Source organism: Lepus europaeus, chromosome 8 (assembly GCF_033115175.1).
Source record: "Lepus europaeus isolate LE1 chromosome 8, mLepTim1.pri, whole genome shotgun sequence".
NCBI lineage: Eukaryota > Metazoa > Chordata > Mammalia > Lagomorpha > Leporidae > Lepus > Lepus europaeus.
The window spans coordinates 27,063,937-27,081,594 of NC_084834.1; the positions used below are offsets into that span (position 1 = coordinate 27,063,937).

At 38.5% G+C, this 17,658-nt stretch overlaps 1 protein-coding gene and 1 pseudogene across 5 annotated transcripts in view; both read left to right on the top strand.

Moving 5' to 3' along the window:
- Nucleotides 1-17,658, top strand: part of LRBA (LPS responsive beige-like anchor protein) — a 730,178-nt gene that overhangs the window by 226,634 nt on the left and 485,886 nt on the right. The gene's annotated exons all lie outside the window — the stretch shown is intronic.
- On the top strand, nucleotides 15,174-15,273 carry LOC133766140 (small nucleolar RNA U13; annotated as a pseudogene).

The following is a 17,658-nucleotide window of genomic DNA, read 5'->3' on the forward strand; positions in this document are numbered from 1 at the left end:
GCTTCTATTTTTCTCTGCTTTAATCACAGTGAGTGAGAAATATCACTGGATATGCAAAATTATAACTAATATCTTCATAAAAACCTTGTGATTATTTCTGCTTCACTCAAAAGAAATGATCTGTCACTTGTTCTGTCTTCCTTGTCAAGGTGATTTGCATATAGCCCTCAATTTATATGAAACTCACACTATTTCTCAAGGGAGAGGTCTTTAGAACTGATTAAAATGAAAGTTGATATTCTTTATAGAATTAAATTTAACCAGGAGCATTTTAAAAATCATATTTATGTGGAGCTTATCTCAGGTTTAAAGATAAATTTAAATATTTTAATTATATAGCTATTTATTTTGGGGATGAAACTTGTTTGGTCAATATTGTTGTTATCTGTTTTCTGCAATAATATTAAAATATTACTGTGAGGTATAGACACAAAAGTCATAATGTATTTTGGGTTAATGAGAAATTGCATATATTACTATTGATGTAATTTGTAGAAATTAAACTTACTGTACATTTAAAGAAATCCAATAGGTCTAAAGATGATAAATTTATGTTTATGATTATCATCTGATACAGTATATGATGTAATAAACTTTCAGTAAAAATTTGTTAAACAAATGAAAATAATTAGCAGTAGACTGATTCTTTATAGTCCTATAGCTGAACAGTTGCTTTGACAGTAGTATTGTTGATGCTTTTTTTTTTTTTAATGATTTATCCATTCATTTGAAAGGCAGAGTTACAGAGAGACAGAACAAGACAGAGAGAGTGCAAGATCTTCCATCTGCTGGTTTATCCCCCACTTGGCCTCAATGGCTGGAGCTGGGCTGATGGAAAGCCAGGGAGCCAGGAGCTTCATCCAGGTCTCCAACGTGGGTGCCGGGGCCCAAGTACTTGGGTCATCTTCCACTGCTTTCCCCGGCCATCAGCAGGGTGCTGGATTGGAAGTGGAGCAGCTGGGACACCAACTGGCACCCACAAGATGTGGCAGCCTTACTAGCTATGGCACAGCGCCAGCCCCGGTTGGTGCTTTTTATAATTTGTCCATTATCCTCCAAACAACCAGGATTGGAGACTACTTGTGGTCAGAACCTTGATATAATAAAGTTTTGGAGTCATTATTATTAAAAGTATTAGTAAGACTACAGAATTTAGAGTCAAGAAATGATGCTAATACCCAAGCCCAGGTTTTTTTTACTGAAATATATAATAATTCCACTTTAGAAGATATAGTTTGTATAGTAAAACAAAAGGATCACTCTTGGTGATCTTAAACTCTGAAAAATGAATGGAGAATAGTATGCTGATAGTTCAGATTCATCCAGGCATATTTGGAACAATCGCTTTTTCATAGATGATCTGAAGAAGTCAGTCTTTGAAATGAATCAGTTTTGGGTTGGGTGCATAATAACACATTATTAAAACCTCTGTTCATGTCTTGTATGATAAAAATAAAAAAACTTATTCAATATATGCCTCCTTTGCTTTTACTATAAGTTTGGATAAAAATAATTCCAAGTCTTATTAACTCTGATGCATCTTCAGTTCTTGCTTACATGTCCTCAACATCAGTTTATGATTTATGATCTTTACTTATACAGATTCAAAGATAAATGTTGAGAGTTAGGCCAGTGCCGCGGCTCACTAGGCTAATCCTCCACCTTGCAGCGCCGGCACACCGGGTTCTAGTCCCGGTCGGGGCACCAATCCTGTCCCGGTTGCCCCTGTTCCAGGCCAGCTCTCTGCTGTGGCCAGGGAGTGCAGTGGAGGATGGCCCAAGTGCTTGGGCCCTGCATCCCATGGGAGACCAGGAGAAGCACCTGGCTCCTGGCTTCGGATCAGCGCGGTGCACCGGCCGCAGCGCGCCTACCGCGGCGGCCATTGGAGGGTGAACCAACGGCAAAAGGAAGACCTTTCTCTCTGTCTCTCTCTCACTGTCCACTCTGCCTCTCTCTCACTGTCCACTCTGCCTGTCAAAAAAAAAAATGTTGAGAGTTAAATTTATAGACCTAAGAACTATTTTAGTGCTTGTCATACTGTGTAATAAAACTCCTCAATGGCAGGAAACAATTTCTTGTTCCTTTTGTCTACAATGTCTGTCAATGTCTATAGCATAATAAACACTTAATAGATACTTATTAAATAAATTAGCATATTTACCTTATTTAAGTAAATTTTCCTTCTTCAAAATTAATCCTTGAGTTTTGGATTCATGGGAAAATATTTAATTGAGGAGAGACTCCGTTCTATTTCATAATCATCTTACTCCAACTCCTTCCTTAATCTGAAAGGCAATTTAACCCTTATATAATAGACTCCAAAACCTAATTCTGAATTTCTTCCATGTGTCACTTTGTCTTGAAGGAATAAAATGAAAGTTTATTTATTTGTAAAGATCATTTATTTGAAAGAGTTACACAGAAAGAGAGAAGGAAAAGCAGAGAGAAAGAGAGGTCTTCCATCTGCTGGTTTACTCCCCAATTGGCCACAATGGCCGGAGCTGTGCCGATGCAAAGCCAGGAACCAGGAGCTTCTTCTGTGTCTCCCACACTGGTGCAGGGTCCCATGGAGTTGGGCCATCTTGTACTGCTTTCCCAGGCCATAGCATAGAGCTGGATCAGAAGTGGAGCAGCTGGATCTCAAACCTGCGCCTATATGGGATGCTGGCGCTGCAGGCAGTGGCTTAATTTGCCACACCACAGTGCCGGCCATGATAGTTTATTTTGTAAAGGGTTATTTACTTGTTTGAAAGTCAGAGTTACAAAAAGAGAGAAATAAAAAGAGGAATCTTCCATCTGCTGATTTATGTACCAGATGACCATAACAACCATGGCTGGGCTAGACTGAAGCCAGGAGTTTCTTGGTCTCCCATATAGGTGTAAGGGGCCCAAACAGTTGGGCCATCTTTCAATGCTTTCCTCAGGACATTAGCGGGTAGCTGTATCTGAAGTGGAGCAGCTGGGTTATGAACTGGGGTGCTGGAATCGCCAGTGGGGGCTTTAACTGCTATGCCATAACACTGGCCCTTGAAAATGATAACTTTCTAAGTTCCTTTCATCTGATCAGCATTGAGTCTAATGAAGACTTGGCTAAGAGAGTCACTATTGATGATATGTTTTAGAGAAATGAGTTTTGTGAACTTAGGTTTTTCTTTCTGTAGAATTACTTATATCACTTGTAAGCCACACCATTGGCTTAAGCCTAGCATTCACTTAAGACATCACAAATTCTTGGAACAGACATATTTCAACTATTGAGCCTTTAACTCTTAAAATTGATCTGTTTATGCAAATATATTTTTATATGTTGTTGGATGTTCAGGTTTTGTAACAGAAACCAATCTATCTGAGTACAAAAATCTTCATTTTTTTTTAACATACTGGTATTTGCATGACAGTTTATTTGCAAATTACCTTAAAAGTTGAAACATATACTTCCAAATGCTATAAATAAATTATTGCATTTCCTTTATTAGCAGCCTTTATTTTACAAGGTAACCCGGACTTTGGGGCATTATTTAATACCAGTTTATATGTTGCATGGACCAACCAGGAACAATATAAAATTTCAACATTTTCATGTTTTATCTTCCCCTCTTGATATGTTCTGTCTTATCTTTTTTAATTTTTATTTTTTTTAACTTTTACTTAGTAAATATAATTTCCAAAGTACAGTTTATGGATTACAATGGCTTTTTCCTCCCCATAATTTCCCTCCCACCCACACCCCTCCCATCTTACGCTCCCTCTCACATTCCATTCACATCAAGATTCATTTTCAATTCTCTTTATATACAGAAGATCGATTTAGTATATATTAAGTAAAGATTTCATCAGTTTGCACCCACACAGAACATAAAGTGTAAAATATTGTTTGAGTACTAGTTATAACATTACTTCACATTTGACAACACATTAAGGACAGATCCCACATGAGACATAAGTACACAGTGACTTCTGTTGTTGACTTAACAATTTGACACTCTTGTTTATGGCGTCAGAAATCTCCCTAGGCTCTAATCATGAGTTTCCAAGGCTATGGAAGCCTCTTGAGTTTGCCGACTTCGATCTTATTTAGACAAGGCCATAGTCAAAGTGAAAGTTCTCTCCTCCCTTCAGAGAAAGGTACCTCCTTCTTTGATGGCCCGTTCTTTCTACTGGGATCTCACTCACAGAGATTTTTTTTTTTTTTTTTTTTTTTTGCCAGAGTGTCTTGGCTTTCCATGCCTAAAATACTCTCATGGGCTCTTCAGCCAGATCTGAATGCTTTAAGGGCTGATTCTGAGGCCAGAGTGCTGTTTAGGACATCTGCCATTCTATGAGTCTGCTGTGTATCCCACTTCCCATGTTGGATCGTTCTCTCCCTTTTTTTTCTATCAGTTAGTATTTGCAGACACTAGTCTTGTTTGTGTGATCCCTTTGACTCTTAAACCTATCAGTGTGATCAATTGTGAACTGAAACTGATCACTTGGACTAGTGAGATGGCATTGGTACATGCAATCTTGATGGGATTGTATTGGAATCCCCTGGCACATTTTTAACTCCACCATTTGGGGCAAGTCCATTTGAGCATGTCCCAAATTGTACATCTCCTCCCTCTCTTCTGTCTTATCTTTAGAATGAAATATAAATTGATTATTGCTGTTGTTGTCAGTACCCATGCATTTTGTTGTTGTCAGTACACGTGGCATTTTGATTATGGATAGGAGAGAATCAGTAGAATAGTCTCTAACATTGGTGTCAAAACATAGGCTTGAATTGCAGTCACCTCGCTTTTGACTTAGAACTGCTGTGAATGCTTTTTCTTTATAATACACAAAGACTGCAAAAATATTTTATGTTGAAATGCCAAGTTAATTTAATTTTGTGTGTAATAGAGTTGACTGTATAACAAAAAAGTATAGGCCTTTGAAGCATGAATATCTTCAAGGTGTATAAATCACTCTTGAAAAATTGTAGAAGCACTGATAAAAAAAATAATTTTCAATATTTGAAATAAGCCTAATAACTGTACTTTATGATAACATGAGAAAACACCTGTTTTTAATTGTTTCAAAATTTATACCATAGCTTTCTATTGCAGGATGAAAACATTTCCCTTTAGATAATAAAAAAACATATTAAGAACAAAATAAATCAGAGTACAGTACCATATTTTTCTTTTTTAAAAGTAAAATATTTAGGTTTATGAGTTAATGAGCATTAACTGAGCTTTATTTGACTTTCAGTGGAGACCTTCCCATAACATTAATTTAACCTCTTTGTTAGAGCCAAAGAAAAGCATTTTTTAACCTTAGATTTAGGATTTAATCTGAAATACAGGCGTCCTGTTGATTCACCAGCACTCTGGGGTTTAGAAAACACAACCTTTTAAGGTAAATTTTGAGGAACTGGCAGTACACCCTGTGGCTTGGCAGTCTAGTCAGAAGGATGATACCATGCTGACTACATAACTAGATCCTTGAACATTATTCTCAAGGGTGGTAAATGCAAAACAAAGTAATATCAACTGGCACTTAATTCTGCAAGTTCCCTGCTGATTGGGGTATTCAGTGACATAGAACTCTTCCTGACAGGAAGCCAGCCTATGAGTATGCAGACATCTGAAAATAAAGTGTGTTTTAATTTGGCACCCTGCTGTTTTACAACCAGTCTTTTAAATTTGGGATTAGGAAGAGAGTAAGGAAAAGGGAAGAATACACAAATGGGAGTTTCTGAGTGTAGAATTTTTCTCTGATTGTAGTGTAATTAGCAATACAGGTCAATGCCCGTTTTTCAGCTCGAATTGTTTGGTTTTTGCCAAGTCCTTTCTTTCTCTTAATTTCAATCTAGTAAAGCTGAAGTATTGTAGAAAGGCTGGTTTAAAAGTGTAAAGCTTGAGATTGTCTTCGTTTAGTACTAAACTCTCTGATAAATCTTTGAATGGTCAGCTATATTCCCATATTTTATATTTTTTAAAATAATATATTATTTAGGGGCCAGTGTTCTAGCATAGCATACAAAAGCACCGGCTTCCCATGTGGGTGCTGGTTTGTGTCTGAGTTGCTCAGTTTCCCATCTGTTTCCTTGCTGCTATGCCCGTACACCCATGTTGGAGACATGGAAAAAGCTCCTGGCTTTGTCCTGGGCATTGTGGCCATTTGGGAGTGAACCAGTGGATGGAAGATCTCTCTATCTCTCTGCGTCTCTATTTTGAACAAATATATTAACTCTGACTTTGAATGCGTTTTAATCAGTGTAATCATTTAATTAACCATTCCAGCTACTTAGTATCCAGATTTAAAATTTGGTGTTTGTTTAAAGTGTTTGCATAGTTTTTCTTAGTCAACTCTGAAATAAAATTGTTACATAGTATTTTAGTGCCTTGACATGTACAGATAGAAGTTAATTGTATAATTTAGAAAGGGACAATTATTATATTCCTAATACATAATTATTCTATCGTGTATTTTTTAGTCAGGCCATTTTTAGAAAGCTGTCATTTTTATGATACAAAAGTCCAGAAATATGCCCATAGTTTTAATACAGTCTACAGTTTGAACTTTGATTTGGGCCTAAATGTAGTAAGAATCACAACCTTGAAGCTATGTATTTGCTTTCCAAGGAGTAAATTTCTTAACTACTTCAGAACAGAAAATTACTTGACCAGGTCCTTTTTTTTTTTTTTTTTTAAGATTTATTTATTTTAAAGGCAAAGAGAGGAAGAGAAAGAGAGGATGAGTTCTTCCATCCAATGGTTCATTCCCCAGATGACCACAACAGTCAGGACTAAGCCAGGCTGAAGCCAGGAGCGTGGAATTCCATTCTGGTCTCCCAGATGGGTGACAGGGACCCAAGCACTTGAGCCAGCCATCTTTCACTGCTTCCCAGGTGCATTAGCAGGGGACTGGGTCAGAATTGGAGCACCTGGGACTTGAACCGGTGCTCATATGGGATGCTGATATCACAGGCAGCTGCTTAACCTGCTTTGCCACACACTGGCCCCTTGAACAGGTTTTCTTTTTCTTTTTTAAGATTTGTTTATTTGGGGCCGACGCCATGTCTCACTTAGCTGGTCCTCCGCCTACGGCACTGGCATCCCATATGGGCACCAGGTTCTAGTCCCGGTTGCTCCTCTTCCAGTCCAGCTCTCTGCTGTGGCCCGGGAGGGCAGTGGAGGATGGACCAAGTGCTTGGATCCCTGCACCCGCATGGGAGACCAGGAGGACGCACCTGGCTCCTGGCTTTGGATTGGCACATTGCCGGCCGTAGCGGCCATTTGGGGAGTGAACCAACAGAAGGAAGACCTCTCTCTCACTGCCTATAACTCTACCTGTCCAAAACTAACTCTGTCAAATAATTAAAAAAGAGATTTGTTTATTTATTTGAAAGGCAGAGTTACAGAGAGGTGGGGGGTGGGAGGAGGGAGAGAGGGTGAAGGAGGGAGAGAGACAATCTATCCTCTGATTGACTCCCCAGTTGGCTGCAGTGGCCTGAGCTGCGCAGATCCGAAGCCAGGAACCAGGAGCTTCTTCTTCTGGGTCTCCCATGTGGGTGCAGGGCCCTAAGGACTTGGGCCATCTTCTGTTGTTTTCCCAGGGCATAGCAGAGAGCTAGATCAGAAGTGCAGCAGCTTGGACTCGAACTGACGCCCATATTGGATGCCGGCCCTGCAGGCAGCAGCTTTACCTGCTAGACCACAGTGCTGGCCCCAAAGAGATTTTTAAGGAAAGACTGAGAGCTGAAAAATGACATAATGATAAATTTTGAAGTTCAATAAATGTTTTTTTCTACCATTTATTACTGTATAACCTTGGGTAAATTCACTTGCTTTACATCCTTGAGCCTCAGTTTCTTATTGAGTAAAATGAGGGCATTAAGGTCTTATTAGGTATTGTATAAAAGTACATAGAACTGTCTGTAGGGCAAAGTAAGTTGTAAATTAAAGTTATTAGATTCTGAATTGTGTTTTACACATTACAAGAACTCTCCTTTCCCCCCAGTATGTTTAATAACTCTATTTTCATGAAGTTAACTTGATTTTTCAGATCTTTGCCTCACAAATCTAGCTCACCATTATTTCCTGCAGCATCTTTATTATTTTCTATTCTTTTTATAGTTATATGTCCAGTCTGGTCCATTTTTATCTTGAAACAGAAAATTTTAGGGCTAGAAAAGACATCATGGGTTAGCAGTTTTTATTCTTTCCCATGTAGACAAGGTTATTGGTGACTTTCATATTTTTCATAGCCTCCCAAAGGAGGGCCTGTGCTCGCTGTTGAAAACTCTTTCTGGGAAGCTCACTAAAGTGCACCTGAATACAAGTAACATCGATGCCATCTTAGAGATTACTACTATAATGACTTTTAAGTTTCTTTGGTAAACTTTAGTGTGTTTTGTTTCTACTGTTTTACTTTTAATACCTTTCCTGTGGTAGTATAACTGAAAATGATTTTTATAACAGTTATTTTAGTTCACTGATTGTCAACTTTTTTTTCTGGCTAAATATATCATTATTATAAAAAGTTGTTCAATATGATGATTCTCAATCTGAGTCCTAGCAGAATGGAGGAGGGACAAGAGGAGGTATCATTTGAAAAAGGCCTCTGTAAAGAATGAGATTCTGGCTAAGAGAGTAGTTGTTAGGTGTTCTCACTAACTAAAAAAATGGTCAGTATATAAGGTGATGGATGTACTAATTAGCTTGATTTAGTCATTTCACAATGTATACATGTGAGGTTTGAAAAATTTTAATTCTGAAGATATCATTTGGTATCATAAACATAACAGAAAACTCAATTGTTTCTGTCCAATGTTGAAGCAATTTTAATGTTATCTCACAGTTGTTTAGTTTTTATCTGAAGCTTCAAAGTTTAGCCCTGAAAATACATTCTCATTTTATATTTACCTTAACAATTCATTCAGTGAATACATAGTATCACTTTGCAGCAGTCTGTGTTCAGACTGGAAGACCCCAAATGGTTAAGCAGCAAGAAAGTTTTCTGCTTTTAGTTAAAAACTGCTGTTTTCTGTATGGCTTATTTACCACATGTTTAATTCTTAATGTTGTGTGCTGTGGGATTGGGCATGCAAAAGCCTGCAGAAAGAGTTCTGGTTTTTACATCTAGAGCTATTACTTGCTGTACAATAATAAAGGCACTATTTTATTGGGTTACTTGTAATTAACTTCAGCACTAGGCATTCATATAAATCATTTGTAATCTGTTTTTTTTTTAAGAATTTTTTATTCTTTAAAACGTGTTTAACATACTTGATTTCTGTTGTCTTTTTATAAATGGGTTGAAAGTGTTATTGTATTTTGGAATTAGTCTGTCAGAAATCAACATATATGTGGATTTAAGAAATGATTGAGGCAGGTTAATGAGTTTTATATAACATTTGATAAAGATTTGTTGCTGAAATAAATATTCAGTGGTAGTATTGTTTTCTAAAAGCTAATAAATAATGATGCCGTTTATTCTCTTGAATTAAAAAATGTCTAGACATTCAAGTAGTTAAATAGCAACAGTAATTAATTAGAAAATATCTACCTTGTTTTCAGGATACTGCTGACAAAATATAAAATTATAAGATTTTTTGAACTTGTTTATACATTTATTGGTAGTCTTTTAATTGTAAACATTTGAATCCTCATTTTCATTCTTTGCTTAATATTGTCTAATCAGTACCATTTTATATAGAATAATTTTACCATTTTTGCTTATACTTTTTCACTGATGATTAATTTAAAATTAAATTAAATGTAGGCAGATTCTTGAATAAGAAATGAAATATTTCAAAAGAAACATGTCTATGTTAAGTATATCTGGCTGAGTTTAATAGTGTACTTTATTCCAAAGTATTAGCAAGAATTCATCTCTAAAATTAACTTCATTTGAAAAATGTTTATAGTGGTCAGTATACAGGATGTAGAAGTATTAGATGAATTAATTTTCTCCCATGATGTTAAAATCTTGATCATTCTTATAAAATGAATGTTTAGTTTATTGAGGTGGAAGATGGGAGGCAAGAAGAAAACTGTTGGCACACATGTCCTGAAAGTAGTATTTTTCCAGAAATTAATGTCTTTGAATTGGCAAATACTTTTTATTATAGCTGAGTATATTAGATGATTTAAAAATCTTTTAAAAATAATTAGCTGTTTTATATAGTTTTAATGGAGGTCTTTCATGTTTCCCTCCAGCAGTCTCTAATGAACACTCCTTGTAATTTCAGCGTAGGCTCTGAGATTCCCCAAAGACTTGACTTCAGACCTCAAAGGGCAGCAGTTACCATATGTCTGGAGAACTCAAGTTGCCAAACAGACTAACCAAGTACTAACAGGACACATTTATATAGCTCCTGAATGTGGAGTCCTGGTCTAGGCTTAATGATGATCATCTGTTGAGAGCTTGTAGCTGGAAAGGGTTAGAGCAACTTTTATCACCTTTATTGAAATCAAAGTTTCTGTATTGATTACTGAAAGATCTTGACAAAATTGATGCCAGTTTGGAAGTTATTAGAAGGATCTCTGTTAGAGAATGTGTTTTTCCTGACATTTTTAAAAATAACTTTTTAGAAGCATTAGCAAATATATTAATATTTCATATGCCTACAGCCAACATTAAGTGGGTTGGGTTTTTTATTTAGAAATAATTGAAGAATATATTTATAAGGTTATATAATTGATTGCTTGGTTATTTCATTCTTTTTAAGTTTATAATCTTTGTTTCCCATATTTTGTAAATCCCCTGAATACTTTTTCAAAATTCATTTTTTACATATGATATAATTATTCAAAAGTATTGAAGTAGCAGCTATAAAAATGAGCCATTTGCTAATATTTTAATAGAAGTTTTGTTTCTTTTCTCTTGTATTTAACTTTATAGTTTTTCATAATACATTTTATTTACTGACTGAATCATAATATTTGTAGATGTTAGTTGTACATTTTAGATGCAGATGTTCACAAAATAATTGAAACCAAACTTTCCAAAGGGCATTAATCTGTTTCTCTATTTCATTGAATTATGTGTTTTATCTTCTAACTAAAGCTAAAAGAAGAACAAATTCTGGTTTGTGGTTACTCAAATTTGTGTTAGATATGCTGTTGAGAGAGTGCTGACATGAAGTAGGAAATCTGCTGAAAAGTTATTGATAGTTTACTTTGCGCGCTTAAAATTACTGTATCTGTTCTATGAATAAGTTTTGCTTAGTTTTGACCTTAGCCCTGTGTATAATGTGCTTTTCAGTTTTGTGTTAATATATTCTCTTTGTCATGTGAGCTTTTTCCTGTGGCCTCTTCTCTTTATTCCTGATAGTGTTTTTTTTTTTTAAATCTAGTTAGGTGAATGGAACTACACCTATACAACTTGATTTATTTTATTTTTTTAAAGATTTATTTATTCGAAAGGCAGAGTTACAGGCAGAGGCAGACAGAGAGAGAGACAGAGACAAAGTGAGAGAGAGAGAGCCTTCCATCCGCTGGTTCACTCCCCAGATGGCTGCAATGGCCAGAGCTGCGCAGATCCGAAGCCAGAGCTAGGAGCTTCCTCCATGTCTCTCATGTGGGTGCAAGGGCCCAAGGACTTGGGCCATCTTCTACTGCTTTCCCAGGCCATAGCAGAGAACTAGATCAGAAGTCGAGTAACCAGGACTTGAACAAGCGCCCATATTTGATGCCAACACTGCAGGCAGCTGCTTTACTCGCTAGGACATAGTGCTGGCCCCTCAGTTTACTTTATAAAGTCATGGAGAATTGTAATATTTCAAAAATCAGTTTGAATATTTTATTAAGGAATCCAATCTTGGACTTTATAGAAGGTAATTTAAGCAGGGTTTTTTTTTTTTTTTTTTTTTTTTTTTTTTGACAGTGAGAGAGGCAGACATAGAGAAAGGTCTTCCTCCATTGGTTCACCCCCCAAATGGCTGCTACGGCTGGCACGCTGTGCCAATCCAAAGCCAGGAGCCAGGTGGTTCTCCTGGTCTCCCATACGGTTGCAGGGCCCAACCACTTGGGCCATTCTCTACTGCCTTCCCAGGCCACAGCAGAGAGCTGAACTGGAAAAGGAGCAACCGGGACAGAACCGGTGCCCCAACTGGGACTAGAACCCAGGGTGCTGGTGCCGTAGGCGGAGGATTAGCCTAGTGAGCTGCGGCGCCGACCAAATTAAGCAGTTTGATAGGAGTTGTATTTTTTTTTTTTTTTTTTGACAGGCAGAGTGGACAGTGAGAGAGAGGCAGAGAGAAAGGTCTTCCTTTTTGCTGTTGGTTCACCCTCCAATGGCCGCAGCGCGCTACCGCTGCGGCCGGCGCACCGCGCTGTTCCGATGGCAGGAGCCAGGTGCTTATCCTGGTCTCCCATGGGGTGCAGAGCCCAAACACTTGGGCCATCCTCCACTGCACTCCCTGGCCACAGCAGAGAGTTGGCCTGGAAGAGGGGCAACCGGGACAGGATCGGTGCCCCGACCGGGACTAGAACCCGGTGTGCCGGCGCCGCAAGGCGGAGGATTAGCCTGTTGAGCCACGGCGCAGGCCAGGAGTTGTATTTTTGTTAAATTATTATTTATTCCTTTGAATATAAATTATGTTCAACTCTTGAGATACAAATTTATAAAAGAAATATTTTGCTACCAGGAAATGAAGTTAATTTCATTTGGTAGAGTATAATTCCAACATTAAAAAATGCTGATTCCAGTGGTCTGCTGTGGCATAGTAGGTTGAGCCTCTGCCTGCAGTGCCAGCATCCCATATGGGCGCCAGTTTCAGTCCTGGCTGCTGTTCTTCTGATCCAGCTCTCTAGATCTAGCTCTTCTCATCCAGCTCTCTGCTGATGGCCTGGGGAAGCAGTGGAAGATGGCCCAGGAGCTTGGGCCCCTGCACCCATTTGGGAGACCTAGAGGAGGCTCCTAGCTCTTGGCTTTGGATCAGCCCAGCTCCAGCAGTTGAGGCCATTTGGAGAGTGAACCAGCAGATGGAAGACCTATCTTTCTGTCTCTCCTTCTCTCTGTCTATAACACTGCCTCTCAAATAAATAAATAAATCTTAAAAAACCCAATTCCAAATATGTAGCTTATGATATATCTGTAGTTTCATAGTTTTGATGCCAGTATTTGTGAAACTTGAATGCTTCCTCTATTTTTCTTTTTAGACGTTTTTCAGAATGCTTAGATAAATACCTATTGTCTGGTTAGCAAGCTATGTGTGTTATTCTACTGGCCAAGTCCCCTAGCCATTGATTCCCGGAAGCAGCTGGGAACCCTCCACCTACCTTTTCATGATCCCAGGAAGCTGCTGGGCAGCCTGCCCAGCTATCTGCAGCCCCACATTGCAGTCAGGTAGCTGATGTGGGTGGCCTCTCTTGTGGCCCTAGGTGACTACCTAGTATGTCCTGTGAAGCATAGGCCTCAGTCAATGTTGGATGCCCTGTCAAGGTCCACCAACGTGGCCCATCCTGTGTGTAGATGTTGGACATTCAAAGTTGTCTTCCTCTTGCCAACAGTACTGCTTTGCTGTTCTTGCCCTGGCTTGCCGAATTTCCTCCACTCGTGCAAAGCCAGGGAAGACTGATGGGTACCCCTACTTCACTGCAGTGCTAGCTGTATGAAGCCTGTATTCCTACTGTCACCCTGCTGCTAGGCAACTCATGGTATCTGATAGGCACCCTGCACCCACAGCTGCATATACTTTTCCCAGAGCTGCTGGAGAACCCACTCTATTTGGAGAGCTGCATTTCGATCAGTAGAACAATCTCAGAGATTCCACCTTTGGGCTACAGTGACATTGACTGCATCTAAAAAACTACTCAGAGACTACATGACTGTGCCCACTTTGAACTAAATCAAGCAGTCTACTCAACCAACACCAAGAGAAAATATTTTACTATATAAACTGGTCCACATGGGTAATCAGATATCCATCCAGGGACCCAAGATGCATGAAGAAGCAAAGTTATATAATATCATCAAAGAAACACACTTACCAGTCTTGCTATAGACTCCGAAATGAACTAAATTGATAAATTACCTGAGGGGCTGGCGCCATGGCTCACTTGGTTAATCTTCCGCCTGCAGCACCAGCATCCCCTACGGGTGCTGGGTTCTAGCCCTGGTTGCTCCTTTTCCAATCCAGCTCTCTGCTGTGACCCGGGAGGGCAGTGGAGGATGGCCCAAGTGCTTGGGCCTCTGCACCTGCATGGGAGACCAGGAGGAAGCACCTGGCTCCTGGCTTTGGATCGGTGCAGCGCTGACTGTAGCAGCCATTTGGGGGGTGAACCAATGGAAAGGAAGACCTCTCTCTCTGTCTCTCTCTGTCTAACTCTATCTGTCAAATAAAAAAATAAAAAAAAATTACCTGAAAAATCTCAAAATAATTATTTTAAGGAAACTCAGTGAGGCACATTAGAAGAGACAATTCAGTGAAATTAGGAAAACAGTTCATACAGTGAATTGGAAATTTATCACAGAGATGGAGATAATGAAAAAAGAAAGAAACAAATCTTAAAACTAAAAAGCTCAGTAAAGAAATTTAAAAAGTTAGTGGAGAGCTTCAAAACAGACCAGATCAAGCAGAAGAAAGAATCTCAGAGCTTGTAAACAGGTCTTTTGAAATAACCCAGTCAGACACAAATGAAAAAGATGAAGGGTTGCCATTTGGCACAGAATTAAGGTGCTGCTTGGGACGCCTGAATCCCATACTAGAGTATCTGGATTCAGGTCCTGGTACAGTTTCCAATTTCAGCTTTCTATAATGCACACCTTGGTAGATCACAGATGGGTTCCTACCAACAATATGGGAGACCCAGTTTGAGTTCCCTATTTCTACTTTAGCCTGGCCCAGCCCCAGCTGTTGTAGACATTTGGGGCATAAAGCAACAAATGGAAGATCCCTGCGTGTCTGCCTTGCAAATAAATGAAAATAAATAAATAAAAGTATTTTTTGAGTGAAAAAATCCTAGAAGACTCACAGGACACCACTAAGCAAACAAATGTTAATATAATTGTTTAAAAAGAAGATAAAGGGAGGTGTATAGAAATAATATCTGGAAAAATTCCAAATGTTGGGAAAGGTATAGCTATTCAAGCCCAAGAAACTCCAAGGACCTCAGATTGGCTGAGAAAACTTTCTGAGGCATGTTATAGTAAGTCAAACCATAATGAGTCTAAGATACAGAGAATTCTAAAAACAGTAAGATATTCTTTTGTGATTCACAGAGTGAGGATTGGGTCTTCATGCCATTTCTGTGAGGTGTATCTCCCTCAAACTGTGTTACAGTGTTTTTCCATCATTTGACATGAAAAAATTGTTACAGAAAAATTTTTAACTAGAAAAATGAGGGGCAAGTGTCTCATCACATCTAAGGGAATCCTCGTTATAATTTTTTAGTAGACTTTACAAATAGTAGAGAATGAGATGATATAGACAAGGTCCTGAAAGAAAAAACAACCCATCAAGAATACTGTATTCAACAAAGCTGTTCTTCAGAAATGAAAGAGAAATAAATCTTTCAAAGACAAGCGAAAATTGAGAGAATTTTTCACCACATGACTGCTCTTATAAGATATGCTTAAGGGAGTCCCAAATCTACAAACAAAAGGATAGGGGCCAACATTGTAGTATCATGGAAAGCCCCCATCTGTGACTCCAGCATCCCATATCGGCACTGGTTTGTGTTCTAGCTGCTTCATGGAATGCCAGTGGCCTGGGAAAAAGCCAAGAAAGATGGCCTGTGTTTGGGCCCCTGCCACCGTTGTGGAAGACCCAGCCCTGGCCATCGTGGCCATCTGGAAAGTGACCCAGCAGATGAAAGATCTCTCCATCTCTCCTCTCTATAACTCTTTCAAATACATAAATAAAAAATCTTAAAGAAACAAAAAGATGATATCATGAAAAAGTATAAAACACTCTCAATAGCAGATAACATCAAAGAATCCTACTTTACCTATTCAGAAAATCACCAAATCATAAAGATGGACAATAGAGGAAGAAAGAAACAAAGCAAAAAACAAAACAAGCAAAAAAAAAAAAAAAAGGTAAGTTCCTATCTATCAATAATAACCCTATTGTAAAACATTAAACCCTTCCCCCTGTCCCCCACAGCTAAAAGATTTAGACTGGCAGAATGGATTTAAAACAAGAAGATGGCCCAGTAATACGCCTCCTACAAAAAATTCAGTTCACCAGTAAAGACCAGTAAAGACAGTAAAGACCATAAAAAGACAAAAAAAAAAAAAAAAACCAGTAAAGACATAAAAAGACTGAAAGTAATGGGCTAGGAAAAGATATTTCACTGAAATATAAACCAGAAATGAGCAGGAATAACTGTACTTTGTCAGAAAAAGAGACTAGGTAAAAAATTCCTGAATGAGACAAAGAAGGTCTTTGTATAATGATAAAGGGAGCAGTTCTACAAAAAGAAATGATAATTTTTAAATATATTCACCCAATGCCAGAATAACTGATTAAAAATTAGATTGAAAGGGAGAGAAACCAGTGTAACATTAGTTGGAGATTTTTCTTTAATAGACTGAAAATACAGCACAGAGAATTAATGAAGAAACATTGGAGTTAAACTATACTACTATGGACCAAATAGCCCTAACAAACATTTACAGACCATTTCGTCCAATAGCTACATAGTATTTATTTGCAAATCTCTGATTATTCTTCAGTGAATTCATAGAAATGGAATTAAAAGATAGATTTTCCATGGACTCTTTAGAATATCCTTCTTTAAATTATATCTACATTACTTATGCCCTGTATGATGTACTCTTTTGTAAATTTTGCTGTACTATATTGTTTATGGAATAAAGAACTGGAAAAATGGCTGTTTTCAGCAGATATAAAGTGTTTTTTTCCAAATAGTTTTGATCCTCGAGTGGTTGAATCTGAGGCTGTGGAACCCATGGATATACATATGTATACACACACTTGGTTGCTTCTCTTTTCCTGGAGAACTTTGACCATAGATTTTGGTACTGAGAGTGTTTTAGAAGAATATAATTTTTTTCTCTAGTAGTCATAGTTTCTTTTTTAAAAAAAGATTTATGTATTCCTTTGGAAATGCCAGTGACTTCCATCTACTAGTTCACTCCTCAAACGGCCTCAGCAGCCAGAGCCAGAAACTCCACTCAAGACTTCCATATGGGTGTAAAGACTCTAGTCCTTGAGCCTCATCTGCTGCTTCCCAGGCTTCCCAGGGCGTTGGTACTGAAGTGGAGTGGCTAGGTCTTGATCCTGCACTCAGATATGGGATGTCGGTGTTGTGAGAGGTAGCTTAATTTGCTGTGCCAGAGTGCCACCCTAGAACAGAATTTTTTTTAAAGATTTATTTATTTATTTGAAAGAGTTACACAGAGAGAGAAGAGGAAGAGGGACGGAGGGAGGGAGAGAGGAGAGGGGTCTTCCATCTGCTGGTTCACTCCCCAATTGGCCACAATGGCCGGAACTGTGTTGATCTGAAGCCAGGAGCCAGGAGCTTCTTCTGGGTCTCCCATGCAGGTGCAGGGGCCAGAGGAGTTGGGCCATCTTCTGCTGCTTTCCCAGGCCATAGCAGAGAGCATTTGGGACTCGAACTTGTGCCCATATGGGATGCTGGCACTGCAGGCGGCAACTTTACTCACTACAGCACAGCTCCAGCCCCAGAACAGAATTTTAAAGATGCATTTTTTGAATTG